The 15,778-nt window shown below is 42.4% G+C and overlaps 1 protein-coding gene across 19 annotated transcripts in view; it reads right to left on the reverse strand.

Annotated features, from left to right (window-relative positions):
- Positions 1-15,778, reverse strand: part of para (sodium voltage-gated channel paralytic) — a 68,055-nt gene that overhangs the window by 39,333 nt on the left and 12,944 nt on the right. For all 19 annotated transcript variants that reach the window (XM_046633524.1, XM_069137414.1, XM_046633528.1 and 16 more), the window contains one exon: positions 3,392-3,467. The gene's annotated coding sequence lies outside the window, so the exon portion shown is untranslated. The remainder of the gene's footprint in view (positions 1-3,391; positions 3,468-15,778) is intronic.

Below are 15,778 nucleotides of genomic sequence, written 5' to 3' on the forward strand. Positions count from 1 at the left end.
CGTTGTCGTTGGAGCGCCGGTTATTTCCTTTTATCAAGAGAAAAAATTACCATGAATATAAACGAGTCGATAGCGAGTATAACTATACGTTTTTACAGAAGATTCTACTCCGGTGATAAACGTGTATTATAGAGCTATATACGGTGACCATTAACTGACCGAAATTTTCAATGCCTCTATCCTGATAGACCGAGGAACACCAATAACGATCATCAAAATCGTCAACTCCACAAGCCTCTCCATTCCCCGTGATTAGCTCGAGCCTCTGAGAGGGATATTTCCCTTTGATCGATGGGGTCCGGATAATTACGCAGGCAAAGTCAAGCGGCGGTAAATTAACGCAGTCAAATTCGCGGCGTGTCGCCGAAGATACTTCAGGGGCTTTTGCAGGAATCAAGTGCCACTGATCAGACCACCTACATGCACGGCGAACATTTATTTAGCTCCGACATTAGAAATTACAACCAAATAAAAATGTGTTTTAAAAATAAAAAAAATAAATAAATAAATATAGCAAATACAACCAGTGGTTATAATGTATCTATCGAGACAAAATCCGTGAGTCTCACGGACAATGGCCATAAGATTAATTGGATTTGTCATCCGGAACCGTGCGAAAGTCAGAAGTTTGTTACGGGAATCCCCGGCGGTTGAAGATAGGAGAATGGGACGCGGGCACCGGAGGAATTCCGGGGATATCGATTACTAGTCCAACCCCTGCAGCCTTCTTCCGGTTGGGGAAGGGATGGCAAAGAAGGTGGAGAGAGACCAAGAGAGAGAGAGAGAGAGAGAGAGAGAGAGAGAGAGAAGGAGGGAGAGGGAGAGGGAGAGAGAGAGAGAGAGAGAGATTCGGGGGTAAACCGAAACGTAACAGACCACGCCCTTTTCCGCCTGAGCGTGACGTCACTACGTCGAATGAATGACCGAGGCCTTGAATGGCATTGGCCATGAGTCGAGGAAGGGCCAACAACTGTGCGACAAAACTCTGCCACTACGCCCATATGGGGGTGGAAAATTGTGCCAAATAAATCTATTTGCTCTAACGAAGGGTTGCGACGTGGTGAAAAAAATTTTGGAAATCGAATTTAGCGCGCGAGGTGAACTTGAGAGATGCATAATTGCAGGGATAAGTATCGGTCTCGAGGATTCCGCACTTGTGGAATAGTGAAACCGGGGATGGCTGAAGGTCCCGGTTAATGAGAGGAGAGCGAGCAATTGAAAGAATATCGACTGACGTCTCGCGCGGCAACGATTACGCAGGATCAAAACGTTCTACAGTCGGAGCTTTCGACTAATTGAGTAGCGTAGTGAAACACTGGAGGCTTTAGACATTGGCGAAGTAAAAGTTTCAAAGGATCAAAGAATATAAAAGAGGGCCTTTCAGCCAGTCTTCCATCTAGCCTTCCCGCTAAAGTTATGAAAGCTAACTGACACTGCCTCTTGACGTTTCAATGGCTTGAAATAAGAAGACCGAGATGTAGAGAATAAGAATACGGAGAGAGAAAGAGAATACACGAAGGTTGAAACAACGCCCACGCGCTTTATCCTGTTTCAAGTACTCCTACGCACATGTACGACGCCACTGCAAGGAAATCCAATCGCGACTGTTTTTCCTGGAATAAAGTGTGAGAAGAGGATTTGCTAGTTAGCAGTTTCTTTTACGATAAATATTGAACAAAGTCGATGAAACTAAATTCTACACGTTGCAGTCAAAAGGCAAAGAAAGAAGAAGTCAAGTTCCACAATGATTATTTCTTCAAACTCTTTAAAAATGACGACTCGCTTAACAGCTTCCGTGAGTGGATTAAGCAATTTACCGGTAAAATTCTCATTTTTAACTGTCAATGAGTACCAGGACTTGGTCATTCGCGAATCGAGTTCGTCTCGGAACTCGTTACGCGGTGTCCGTAGTCGATGATGTGTGAGCGATTTGGTTTGACGCGGTGCACCTTGATTGAAAAATTGGCACCAATTCGTACACGTGACTCTGTCTGGGACAATTTTCGCTGCGAGAAAATGAGTTCTATGGTAACCCCAGACAGAAGGTATTTCTGCAAGGCGAGTGGCGGGTGTTTGAAAGCGGAAGTCTTGAGTCGCTTCCACGTTTTAAAGGAATTTCGAGAGGTTCAAAGCCAGGCGTTCCGGCACGTAGGATAATTTTCATCGCCGTGACGCAATCTGGCAAATTACAGAGAAAATTCTTGGCTGGTACATCGAGCAGCGACACCGTCTTCCGCAAAACTCATTCAGACGCCGTTACATATGTATACACATCCTAACCCAACGGCGTTCTAGGTAGGCCAATTTTTCGAAATCTTTGTCTCTCGAGGATCTTTCGTGAAGGCAAAAGTGGCTCGAGTGGCGAATGCCGGATCACGTCGCGAGGCTTGACACACCCGAGATGCAAATACGTGGCGAACATGACTCGAGTTAGCTTTTCTGTTTCCCTTCGGGTTTTTCCACGCCCCTGTTTCATCGGAAAAAATGACATCCGAACGAACCTTTCGAGAGAGCAGACCGGCGGTGTCTTACGGCCAATAATGCACTCCTACGCGAGTCTCTTAACATGTTTACACCAAGGCAGTCTGGAAGTCGAGTGAAACGTAAATTCACGACGTACACTGTGTCACGTGTATGCGCAGCTTTGTCAGTCCCGTAATTGCGAGTACTTGGTGTATTTTAATGGAAACGGATGCAAGATATTAACTCACTACGACTGGACGAAGGACTACTCGCGATCTCAAGTCCGTGAGGCTTCAAGTGCATAGCTCAATTTCGGTATCAACAATAATCACTGACCTTGGTCCAGACTCTGCGCTGCTGTTCGTTATTTCGCCGTAGCTTATACCTGTACACCGGTACATGCATCCACATGCCACGATGTCTAGCGATGACAAATCGACGCTGATCTGCGGGTGATACGGCTTCGCATATGGATTAAATGTTGAACATTATTTTTGTGTAAAATACACGATACGTAGGAGTGATTCGGAGTGTATTCAAATTTCTTGCACAATTTGTAAACCCCGATGTTTGGATGGTGAACGACGGTAGCAGGGCGCAGTAACTAACGCCAATTTATACGCGAGAACGCTTATTACGCCTGTACGTGGCTGCGGCTATGGGAAATTAATATTACGCCGACGATAATGCAGCCTTGTAATTTAATGCTATTATAACACCGATAGTTTGATAAATTATAATGGGGCTGCTCGAACTGTAATTGCGACGCTGTTGTCATGTGCACCATGCATCCAGACTTTCCGGTGTTTTCTTTGGAAGGAGCTCGGAAGTTAACATTGACCGTAATAAAAAAGTTCTCTCATTCGTTATTTATGAAGTTTCTCCACAATAATAAAGATGTAAGCTTAGTCGACGTATTGTTACTTACGTATACATGAAGCGGCGAGTGGAATCAATCTATTGTCCGAATTATCATAGTCCGGACTCCAAGTACAGTTATTTACCTGCAACATAACGATACAATTTTTATGTAACATTAATAGACACAAGTGCAACGTTTTTCCTTGAGAAAACAAAATTTTACATTGTTAGCACCGCTTGATAATTACTCATACTTCATTTCTTAATCGTTTCAATTGTGGCATTAATTGAGTAAAAAGAAAAATACACAAAATCTAAACCATTTATACCATTTTGCGAAGTTGGATAAAATTCGAAGAAGTTTTCAACGGTCGATGCACACGTAATTCCCAGTGGAAAAGCTTATTAATACATATAAGTATATTATTTCACGGCATGCGAATAAGGAGAACTTAAATTACAACAAAAGAATTAATTCTCATATTTATTATCTCACGCACAGACACCTAAGGCTCTCTATATAGACTCCGACTCGACACGACACGACTCACAAGAGTGACGACCACACAGGTATAGGCTTGCGCAGAACGTATAAGACGATTTTGTTCGCTCTCTAACTGATTCGCTTAGTCGTCTGCCCACGAGTCGTTCCCAGTTCGCGTGCGCCACTCTTTATAAGCTCCGAAAATTACCCTCGTAATAAACGCGGAGTTAATGCATGTATTGTCAAATTAAGACCGTCGTCGTCTCGCTCCGATGAAAGCTATTCCAAACATATGACGGTGGCCGTTTTACGTCTTACTGCAAAAAAACAGAATTTTCGCTGGTGTAGGAACCGGAAATGAGTAAATCATTTCCGATCGAAGCACTGCGTTTGTCCATTCTCTCGCAATATTAACCAGCAATATCGCCGTTGCAACGATTCTACAAATACGCTGCACTTATACCCACGCAACAAGTCCCGCAAAGTCTTGCAGGGTAGTTTTAATGAAAATAGCCTCTCAGTTGATTGAAAACGAGAACCAGCCCTCACGCTGGACAAAGAGGAGAGTCGATTAGCTAATGCCCAATTATGCTGTGAATATAGGTGTGTCGCGTATCTACCCGAGTATTCACACACGCCGAGCTTTATACCTTCTCTCTGGAATTCCCGGTAGAATTTCAATCGCCCTATACGCACGAGGCTGCTGTAGCTTTCGGCCTCGCATCCCCCGATCCGAACCGTCACATCCTTGAAGCGTCAATCTCGTTACCGTAACTCCTCCGAGGGATCCTCTCGTAACGTGAACCCCTCCCGAGTTTTATGGCATACATATTTTGACTACGCGACCTTCGTTTCTCGACACACGGAGAAAGCTTCGGATCGCGGTTGTTGGCGGGTCTTTTCGCGTAATCTTAAAGTGTTTTATATAAGATGTCATTAATCGAGCGTGCTGTAGGACGGCTTTCCGACCAACCGGATACGCTGTCAGCTACCTCAACATCGGGCACAACACGTGACGATTGTCACGAAGCGTAATTGGGGTGGTAAAGGGTGTGGAATACGACTCAAGTTCTACAATGATTGCGGGATAGTTTTTGGATAGTAGAAATTCACGAGATAGAAAGGAAAGAAGTGATCGCGTTTCCAAGAGATCAAATACATCGGATCTCAAGGCGATTCGCTGCGTAAGCGAAGAATCGAGATGCTAAATTACAGTTGTTGTTTTCTTTTCTTTCTTTTTTTTTTATTTTCAACGAAGCCGGATTGGAGACATCCACATCCGTCCTCACGGATACGACCTTAATAAATCGGGATAACGCATGACGTGACTTGTCGCAAAGTAACTCGTACGCTCCGTATAAAGATCGGTTAATTAATGAGCTTATTAGTACGATTATAAACTACCGTATAAACTTTGACACCTGCACCGAGTAGTGCTTAAGCGGATTCTATCCCTGTCTCAAGGACAGCAACTTTGACTTCACGGCGAATCGAAAAGGGCTAATTCTCATTATACCAAAATCTGGGCCAAGGTTATATCTCCTAGATGGCACTCCCCAGCAAACCCCGGCGTTTTCCTCGACGCAATTGCGTAGGGAATTACTTTTATACGACGCGAGAAGGTTTTACGCGTTTTTTCACGAGTGTTTTCCATACTCCAAGTACTCGTTTCTATGACGGTGGTTATCAGCAGATATTTAATAAACCGTCCCATTTACAGAACGTTTTTTTTTTAATTTCAAACATTTCTTTAATACTGCAAAGACTAGAGTATTAGAGTTTTAGAGACTGCGATGCAGAACTAATAATTTTTTTTTTTTTCAATTGTTAGAAAATTTGGCTTCAACTTTCCTTTGAGTAATCTACGTTATTCCACGAACGGCATACGCGATACCTCGCGGTCTTTTAATATCTAACAACCTGTAATTGGGCTAGTATTTTAGGAACGCTACATTGTTTCACGTAAATGACGATAAATAAGACGGATTACAATTCAGTCATTGTCATTCGGTATAACAAATAAACCACAATTTTTTCATAATCAATTGCACGCACATCCACGTAAGAGTTAATTGAACTACTATTTCAAATAAATAGATATTCGTTTGTCTTTGCAGATCGTGGTCAGTAGCGTTGCTGTAATCATTTCAACGTCGAGAAAACCGCTCTTATGGTCTTACCAAACATTGTTTATTGTTTCTGCAATCATTTGCATAAAAACAAAAAAAATACCGACGAACAAACAATTTTTTACGTGACAATAAATTATCACTTTAACCCGTGAATATATGTGTAGAAACCCGTTTACCAGTGTAAAATATGGATAACGACGCGATATCATCCTCGAGGGATAATGATCAGAAAACAGGGGAATGAAATTTTCTCTCAATTATGGAAGCGAACAAGCATTAACAAGGCGAGTGACAATAAATTGCAGAATCTGAAGCACGGGCCAATAGACGAGAATACTCTGATTAAAATTACGCGGTGATACCCTGACGTAACATACTCGTACAAGAAATTCGCTTATCCACAGAGCCGTAACGCGTCGACTGCATGGAAAATTATCGACGAATAGCGAGAATAGTTTGGACACGGCGTATTTGCGTGTAACCCGAGGCATGGCAAATTTTTGTGGTAAATAACTGAACAGTCGACTTGGAGGTAAAATGCCAGGTTGGTGCCATGGGTAGGTGTACGCTCGAGTATTGTGTGTGCTATTGATTTTTCTAGCCAGCCAACATTATGCAGTGTTACACGAAAGGCTATACGGGAAATTATTTCTCCACCAGGTACCGCGGCACGTCTACTACCTTCGAAGCAGAAACCGGTGTCGCGAACCGATGCGCAAGCCGGCTGCATGGTTCGTACCCCCAACGATACTTCCGACGTTAAGTTTTCCCAAAAATTTTACCCACCGAAACTCTTTCGAATCGAGGTCCAGGGCTCGCTCTGCACGCTTCGGAGGCTCCCGTCACGGCTTGGTATACCTACCGAAGCGGTGCCGCATTGCGGGTTCCTCCTGTATGTGTGTTCGTGCCTTGGCCAGCAGGCAGGCAGGCCAGGCAGGCAAGATAGGTGGAGAACCTCGCCGTTTCCTCCGTCGTTCAGCTTCGTTTTCCTTCGGTATTCATGCCCCGAGGTTGTATCTCGAAATTTCGTCGTTACCTTGACGACGGCCGAGGACCCTTAACCGTGGTCCAAGGTTTGTTGTTGCGGCATGATTTTATTCCGTAGGATTTATTTATTCGGAAAATTTATACCCTTGTTTTCAAGCGCGGGTGAACGATTTGCCGCAAGTTTGACACACGCGTAAAACATCGATTTTCAATTTTTCTTCCGTGTAATTAAACAGACCTGTACAGTTATTGGTTAAACAAAAATTACTGGAATTTTATATCAACTTTACAGACGTTCCATTTTATTGAACACGCGACATGCTGAGAATTTGATTATACCGGGGTTAAATATATCTGTCTTTCATATAGTATTGCTATAGGAAATTTGTCGGATAATCGCATATACGCAAACAAATTTTTGTCCCCCCGATAAAAGAGCAATTTCAACGGAATCTGTGAGGTGAAATTGGTATTACCATAAACTTTTAATCAATGAAAGCTCCCCGGAAGTAGCTCACCTTTGCAGCAATCTCCGTGAGTCAAATTCTGAGACACGTAGGTATCCAGAGGATTTCGATCGCGAAACTCTCGATAAGAAGGGCTTGTAATACATTTTTTCCGAATCCTAGTTTCAGTCTTGGGAATTCTAAAGCCGTGTGGGAATCGTCGGTGTTTTGCAGAGGACCAAATTCGCGGAATGTTTTCGGACGTATCAGATTGCCGAGCGATTCACCGAGGTGGCCATTAGAAAGAATGAAAACAGTGATCAGATCGCTTCCTCTTCCTTTCCGGATTAACGTGGAATAGGATACGTGCACACCTACCAACAAACTCGGCACAAAGAGCGATGTACCTGAATAGAAAAGTGTCAGGCTTACCCGCGGCGCTGTATCTACGTCATTGTGCATCGGGCACGGACAATAAGATGAAAAGAAAACTTCACAGGCCGATATGAATGGCGAAGGAGTAGAAAGAATTCGTTCAACGAAACAAACTGTTTTCCCCTGCATTGTTGCAAGAACGACTCGCTTCTACTCCTCCGATCGACTTTCTTTCTTTCAAAGTCGTCAAACGCAGGAAGGTTGAAACCGAAGCTAATTAGTACCTACTTTCCGCAATCATCGATTCGACTGTATTCGTTCACCCTTTCGCCTTTCACCTGTTCGAGAATTGTAGGTACAGCTAGAGACGCGTCCACGAGATCGTCGGTAAAATCGATAATCGTATAATTAACCAAGGCTTTCAAGCTCCTCTGTTCCCTGCACGACGCTTGCCTGCAGCAGTAGGTTAAAGCTCAATTTATGTAATCTCATTGGACGCAACATCGATAGGCAAATAAACGCCCCCGTGCGTATCCGGCGAGCAAAGTTGCTCGGAGTCCTCAACTAAATAGCCCTTTGTCTTGGCGTTAAGTCCGTTGTCGAAAACGGGGGTGAAATTATTAGATTAACACAAACTGCGTTATTACGCCCTTTCCATTTTTCTTTTGTCTGTGAAAATGTCGCGCAGGACAGCGAAAAGTAGAGAAGAAAGTGTCGCGAGGAAGGCGAAAAGCGGAAATACACTCGGTTCCAGATGCTGGTCTCATTCAGTAACTGTCAAAACCATTCTCGACGAAAGATTCACGTCGAATCGCCGTTGAACCGCGAGCAGTGAGGAAACAGTCGTCGTTTCTCTATTCTCTTTTGTTCCTAAGACGTTGGCCGTTTTAAAAAAGCTTTTCACCTCGCTTTGATAATGAAAAAATCCGGACAGAGTCCCGCTATAGAAGCATGTCTCACTTGACAAGCGCCTGATGAGTTTGGGAGCACCCTGGACTTCCCCATTCAGCCGAGAAAATAAAGAACTTTGTTGACTTTAAAGAGATTTACTACTTCTAGCCTTTCCGCCCGGTATTCTGCCAAACGCAATAACGGCTCAAGCGCAGATCATAAAGTCAGACCAACGATATATGACTCGTCTAGTTAATAAAAAATCGTAGTATACGAAACACACTGACCGAACGTCGAATTTTAGTTCGCAGAGAAAAGCTGTCCGATTTTGGATTACTTTTCAAGTACGTGTATAATACCTACCAAAAACCACGATGAATCGATTCCTGCAAATTTCGATCAAAATTATGGTAATTGGTGCTTAAATATCTTAAGATACGTCAAAATGGTACACGTCTTGTGCAGTTTGACAGTAATTAAGAGGCGTTGTCGATCATGCCGAATGATTCGTGCCAAAACTTGACATCCTTCGGAATACATCATCGTCCCCACTTGACCTGCGGGGTTTCTTGACCTTTCGGCGGGTGAGAATGAATTCTTTGCAACGTATTTGCGACACAAGCCTGGGCCACGCGGAATGAGGACAAGCCGTATAATCAACGGAGTGACGGCGACTGGCTCCAAGGGCGAAAAGGGAAGACAAGGGGCTGCGAGAGGCGGTTGAACGAAGCTGCAGCGAGAATAACGGATAAAAATCAGCTTAGTTTCGACCTTTGCCTGCACGTCCGACCCACTTGACCCAACCCTACAGCCGACCCAACTTGGGGTGAACGTATGGTATTGATTGGGGTTACAGGATCGTCCGCCGCGGTGACCTACATTAATTCCCACTTTTCCACTATCCGACACAACGCCTGTACAACGCTGACTGACGCGGCGATGCATCGGACGTTTGAAACTTGGCCGAAGTATCGGGAAACAAGACGCCTCTCCAATCGCGACAATTCATATCGCAAATACTCAAAGTGCCCGTAAATACAATCGTCGATCGTCGACTTGACGCCTTCTAGTATCGGACACGATTCAGGACCGTTAGCCTTAGCAGATTTATCGATTCGGGATAAAAGTGGAGAAAAGGAAAGTCGACCATTTTAACCAAGCAGGTACGTAACGTGATTCCATGTTTCTGCGCGGCTCGTTGGGCATTGTTGTTTTACAGCCTAGTGCCCGGTAAAAGCGTCAAGGGAATCGGATTTGATTTGTTATTTGTCACCCGCCTGGTCAGCTGACCTTTCTAGTGTTGCAGGAATTTAATTTATCCTCCTGTAACCAGTCGGCAATAAATTCGAGGTGAGTTTACTGTGCTAAACTATTATTATTGTTGTTGTTGTTGTTGTTGTTATAGAGGATTGCACTCTACTTCGGAACAGTTGTTGCGGAAACAGGAAGTACGCGAAAACACATCTCGAAAATATGAACAACATACATTCGTAGAGGAAAACTTGTTTTCGACTGACTATAAGAATATCAACCACGATTACGTAAGAAAGTTGAATATTTCACAAAAAGTACTGCGGAGTAAGAAATATGTTGGAAAAAGCAGGCAGTTAACAGCGAGGTCAAAGATTCTTCTCCGTTGTTATCCATCTTTCTACCTCACTTTGAATCCATCGACTTTCAACTTGTTCCGTCGCTCCGACGTTACGCAAAAGTTTTCACTGTCGCAGCGCGCTTTACAGAGGTGCTGTACTTCTTTAGGGTAATGATACGGCTATTCCTTACTTTGTTCAGTAAATCATGTTAAAACTGTCGAGGTACGCTGCAGCGCAATGGCTGCGCGAACAACTCCGGATTAAATGATCGTCCGAAGCCCGGGAAATCAATAAAAACGTACGAATTACAATTTATTTTTCCAGCCACGCAAGTTACTTTAACGCATGATTCAAACGCTCTTCCGACAAGTATCAAAGCGCCACTGCCACAGGTGGGCAAGACTCGAGCAATCTGTTGACTGACAATGAGCACTTCAAAATCGTGGCATATAGGTGGGTATAATCAGTTTGCAGCTTTCATCCCTGCTCCGAAGGAGCAGAAATTCACGATTGCCGAGCATGAGCTTAACGAGGCCCCGTTCGCTAATGGAAGTTGAATAGACTCTGAGACTGTTTTATTGATTGCGTTGCACTTATACACAACGCGCAAGTATAAATATACGTATACATGTAACGTGTAACTATCGTGCAAGAGACGAAATACACCGACCATGCGGTCGATATACAGAAGCTGCAGAGTGGGTGCAAAATAATTCCAAAAAGGTGAAACGGTAAACGGATACGCGACTGGCGAAATTTTCTACCAAATATTAATTAATTGACTGCGGGTAGATGTCGCTTGACACAATTATAAAACATCACTTGCAATCGGTATCGTTTGTTATATCAAATATTTACCGGACAGTTTTATAATTGATGTGTCGCTGCATCGATTAAATATTTGAATTGGGATTATTCTCAGCGAAAAAAACTTCTACTCATTATTTATCCTAGTGACGTTATTATTGTGCTTTTTTTTTTTTATTTTTTTATCTTCGATTTTTTCCTACCTTGTACCTCATGTATTATTAACACTACGGATAATAAGTAGGTATAACACTTCGCGCTATGCAGACAGCGCTTTTGTCGAGCGCGGTCATGCCGGCATCACAGAATACGTGCTACGTACAAAGCGAAGTTTATTTATAACGCGAATCGATTAATATAGCCTGCTATCGATGTGCCCTGCGCATATTTCGCCTAACGCGATACGAGATCTAGAGGGCAAGTATGATAAAGAATAAAAGATAATAGAAACAATTTCTTGGTTCAACTGATTGCGAAGTTATTTCTCTGATGTAAACTCAAAACCACGGTATTACAAGGAGTGCGACATTATGAACATGTTTCTTAAAGATTGAAATTTAACCATCGCGAAAAAAAGTTCGGAACAAATCAACGTTGAGTCACTACCATCGCTATGATAATACTGATACTTACGACCATGTTTAAAATATTAATATTATCAATTAGGCTTCGTAAGTTATAGCGATAAATAGATTAAATGATTCCAGTATTATATGCACATCAATTTGTGATCCTCAATTATTATAAAGTTCATTTATTATTATAAATAAATCGAAAGCATTTAAAAACACGCTAGTTTTCTATTTTTCCCTGTTATTTTTGTATATGAATTTCATTGAATTGACTGAATTTTGTTAATATACATCTGATTCTTCACAATCCTGATCAAAGGTAGAAGGTACAAATTTCAAAATTCGCCAACGCAAGGGGAAATTGTTTGTTTTCAGACACATTATATGCATACATTTAAAGTTGTTTGGTAACGAGCATCGAGTTTTCTACTTGCAGACATTTTGCACCGATTGAATAGAGTGGGTGAATGGTTAATGCAAACAAAAAACGTCGAGAATAAAGATAAGCATTTTTTGCGCCTACATCAATGTTGCCAACGAATCCCGTTGGATATGTTATTGAAGATAAGGGAGAGGATCGAATGACAGATGGGTTATGCTGCCCTGTCGCAGGACTCGATCGAACTCCGTTATCTCACAAGCGCTTGCCAATATAACGCGTATCTATCCAAGCTTAAAGTCTTTCACAGTTTCGCTCTTCAAGAACGTTTCCCCCAACTCCTACACCAGCATATTACCCTACGTCGATGGCTGCTTAACCGATATACGTCTCGCAGATTGATTGATCTGATTAAGGATCCGAGTTTAATCCCGTGGGATCCTATTTCTTCGCGAATCCCGGGACATTTTAGTGTGGCAAGAATAGCGCTGGGCAAGGGTCGTGAATGGGGTAAAATTTAGGTGACCGATTGATCAGAGGTGCGAATTTATTCTGCCCAGAATATTTGAGGGTAGGCATCACTGATCTAGCATATTTGACTGCTTAATCCCTTCCAAGTACAGTAATATTCGTAAGCAGTGTACATCGAATACGTCAATTCTTTTATATTTCTCGAGTGGATACGCATACCTTTTTTACTTATTTTGTGATATATTTTATTACATCAAAAAACATTAAACGAGTATTTTTCTCACGTCCCGATTCAGCCGTTACAGGGTGTATACCACCCCTATATTTTAGCCCGAAAAAAGGGATGCAATCCCTGAGGATAAAAATACCGCGCACGTTAAAGTGTGTTGATGGTGAATAATGTCCATTTGGTTTTTATCAAAAACAAAAAAACTTTAAGTCATTATCGAAAAAACCTGAGAAATAATTTTCTGGAGTAGCGTATAATAAAATACATATTTACTGTTCTTTGATGTATTAGAATACATCACAGAATGAAGTAAATCGATGAGGAACACCTCGGGTTCTTTTCTTGTGAAAGTAGCGACAACGAATGAAATTTTATTCCACAAAACGTTTTTACGATTAAACCAAAGTTACGATACGTGAAATCTATCGTCAAAAGAGCGCCGTTTTTCTACGATCAAAGTTGAATATAATTTCCGTACAGGAAATATCATGCGGTGAAGTTTGATGGGTCGAAACTGATCGACGAGATCAACGGGAGCGATGGATCTGTTATCAGAGAGAATTTCGCGAGTCGAATGCTTCTGACGATGCGCGTTGTGGGATTAAAAAAGTTTTAGAGAGTCATTGGTCGATGAAACTTCGAACCGACCGGATCAAGTTTAACGGATCTCAACTGCCACACTGAATCAACCCACTTGCGATTATAGCAATTATGGGTATATGTGAAAGAAAAAAAAAAAAAAAAAAGACAGAGGGCTTGCGGAAGCTACAACAAGGTGCGCTCTGCAGCAGCCAATTTGTAGTGCCAATTCCGCAGAAAAAGGAAAAAATATATAGAGAGGGAGATCGAGGATTGGGGTGAGAAGAAAGAAAAAAAATCTGACCCGGTTGAATGGAATGCGGAATTTTTCATCTCCCGAAAATCTAGACAGCTAGCGAAGTGAAAGGCTAATCTTCGTTTAATATCCTTGAAATCTTCGGTCCGCGGTGAGCCACCCTTACCGCATAATATCGCGGTATAAGAAGAGGTAGAGAATGATTGCGAACTTGCCTCTTTCCGCCTCTGAGGCGTCCGGTCCGTCAGTTCACTTTTGCCGATTTAGTAGCTCTCTCCTGGCTGTAATTTGTGAGTTAATTATTCACGTGACGAAGCTGCGTTGTACGAAAGTATTACGCGGAGGGATTCATTGAACTTACCGAGGGGAATCAAAAGAAACTCGACGCAGAAAACTACGTGTGCGAATTTGCGTGGATCTAAAAACGGGACTAGATCATAAATCAGAAACGTAACGTGCAGGTACGAAGCGTATGCTTCATTTAAATTACATTTACTCCCGGATCTTGAGAGCTGGATAATTTCATACAATCGGACGAAAGTCGCCGCGAAATCATACATTTCGAAATGCATTCAGCTGCGCGGAAATGTGAAGGGTAGTTAATTATGGCATAAATTGTTTTCAATAACTATACACGAGTCAAAGGACCGAACTCGATATTTTCAGAAACAATTAACAGGAACTTATCAATTTTCTCTGACAATGACAAAATGCCGTAAACTGATAGGCCATAATTTTACCCCGCAAACTTTGACCTCAACGAAACTGATCCGCGTCAGATATTTTCACGAAATTCCATTTTGCGGATGAGAGAGAGAGGATTATCCGAAGCGAGTAATACATGAATTGGTGTCGATGTCTCGAGTTTCGGCGACGTTTCGCTGAGACCTGGATCTGACGTATCGACAAGCGGGAATTACACTTTGACGTAGGTATACAGAAGTCCTTCTGGTAAGTGTTATACCTGAATCGGTGACCGGCCTGCAGGTTAACAAAGAATCTATACGCTGATCGAGCCGAGCGTGTAATATGCGATCGGCTTATCGGACACGATAGATTTTAGTCATCGGGCAATAAGCGCAAGAGGTTGACGGGACGTTTAAGCAACGAATGAGGGAACTTCGGGAAGACTTACAACGCCTCGCGATAAGTAGTCCGGTTAAAAAAAAAAACACCCGGGATATTATTGACCAACGGGAACTCTCCCACCTACGCCAGTTTCCATTCGTGACGGAAACGCGTGTACAGCGAATAAATGCGGTGATATAGGATATTGTGTACGTACTAAACCTGCAGCGGCGGTCAATACTTTAGACACGTTATACAAAGAGCTACACTTTGCAGGTATATATATATATATATATATATATATATATCTATGTATATGTATATTCTCGACACTTATAGTTCACGTTGGTGGTAATTACAACGTTATTTTCCACAGGGTGTCCATGATCAAGGGCTCGATCGTCGTTCACTTGCTAATATAAAAAGAAAGAAGAAGAAAATCGTCCGTGGAGTTCGAATAGGAAACCGATCGTCGTATTTAAATTTATGTTATGCATTCTTTTGAGCGGCCATTGTGACGCAGAAAATGACTGTAAAAACTATTTTCTACCCTCAAATGTTGTCCGAAACAAAGAAAAAACAAAAAAAAAAAAAAACAGCCCACCCACTTGTATAAAAAACGTGATAAATGGCGTCGGGCGGGTGGAAAAGGTGAATTTAAAAGAAAGATGGACTGTAGGACTACCGATTATATCGCAAAGCCAAGGTGCCAGGCAAAGACTCGAAATTAGTAGCTCCTGTGGGTATACTTTATATTTCAGTGGTATACTTGAACGATTTATGTACAACGATCAAGTTGGCGCCAAGAAAATTCGAAGAACAGGCAGTGTAAAGCGATCAAGTTTTCTTTCGATACGTTTATGATACGTATACTATAGCCAAGGACCTTAAAACGTAGTTGAATTATGGTGGAGATGGAACTAGGCGTTTATAAATTCAAATTTAAAAGTCATCGAGATGATTTCCTTTAGGCAGAAATTTTCTGTATTCACTTTTCCTCTAATTTCATTTCACTAAAGGGTTGGGTCAGGAAGCCGGGACCCCGGGGTATACCGAACGCTTCAGGCGACGCTCGAAAAGGCGAGCTTAAAGGTCAGAAATACAAGGTCGGTGCTGAGTGCAGTTTCTATCATATTCCTCGTTCTCTTGGCGCGTGCAAACTAAGCTACGATATCGGCGAATCGCG

Source organism: Neodiprion pinetum, chromosome 6, assembly GCF_021155775.2.
Source record: "Neodiprion pinetum isolate iyNeoPine1 chromosome 6, iyNeoPine1.2, whole genome shotgun sequence".
Lineage (NCBI taxonomy): Eukaryota > Metazoa > Arthropoda > Insecta > Hymenoptera > Diprionidae > Neodiprion > Neodiprion pinetum.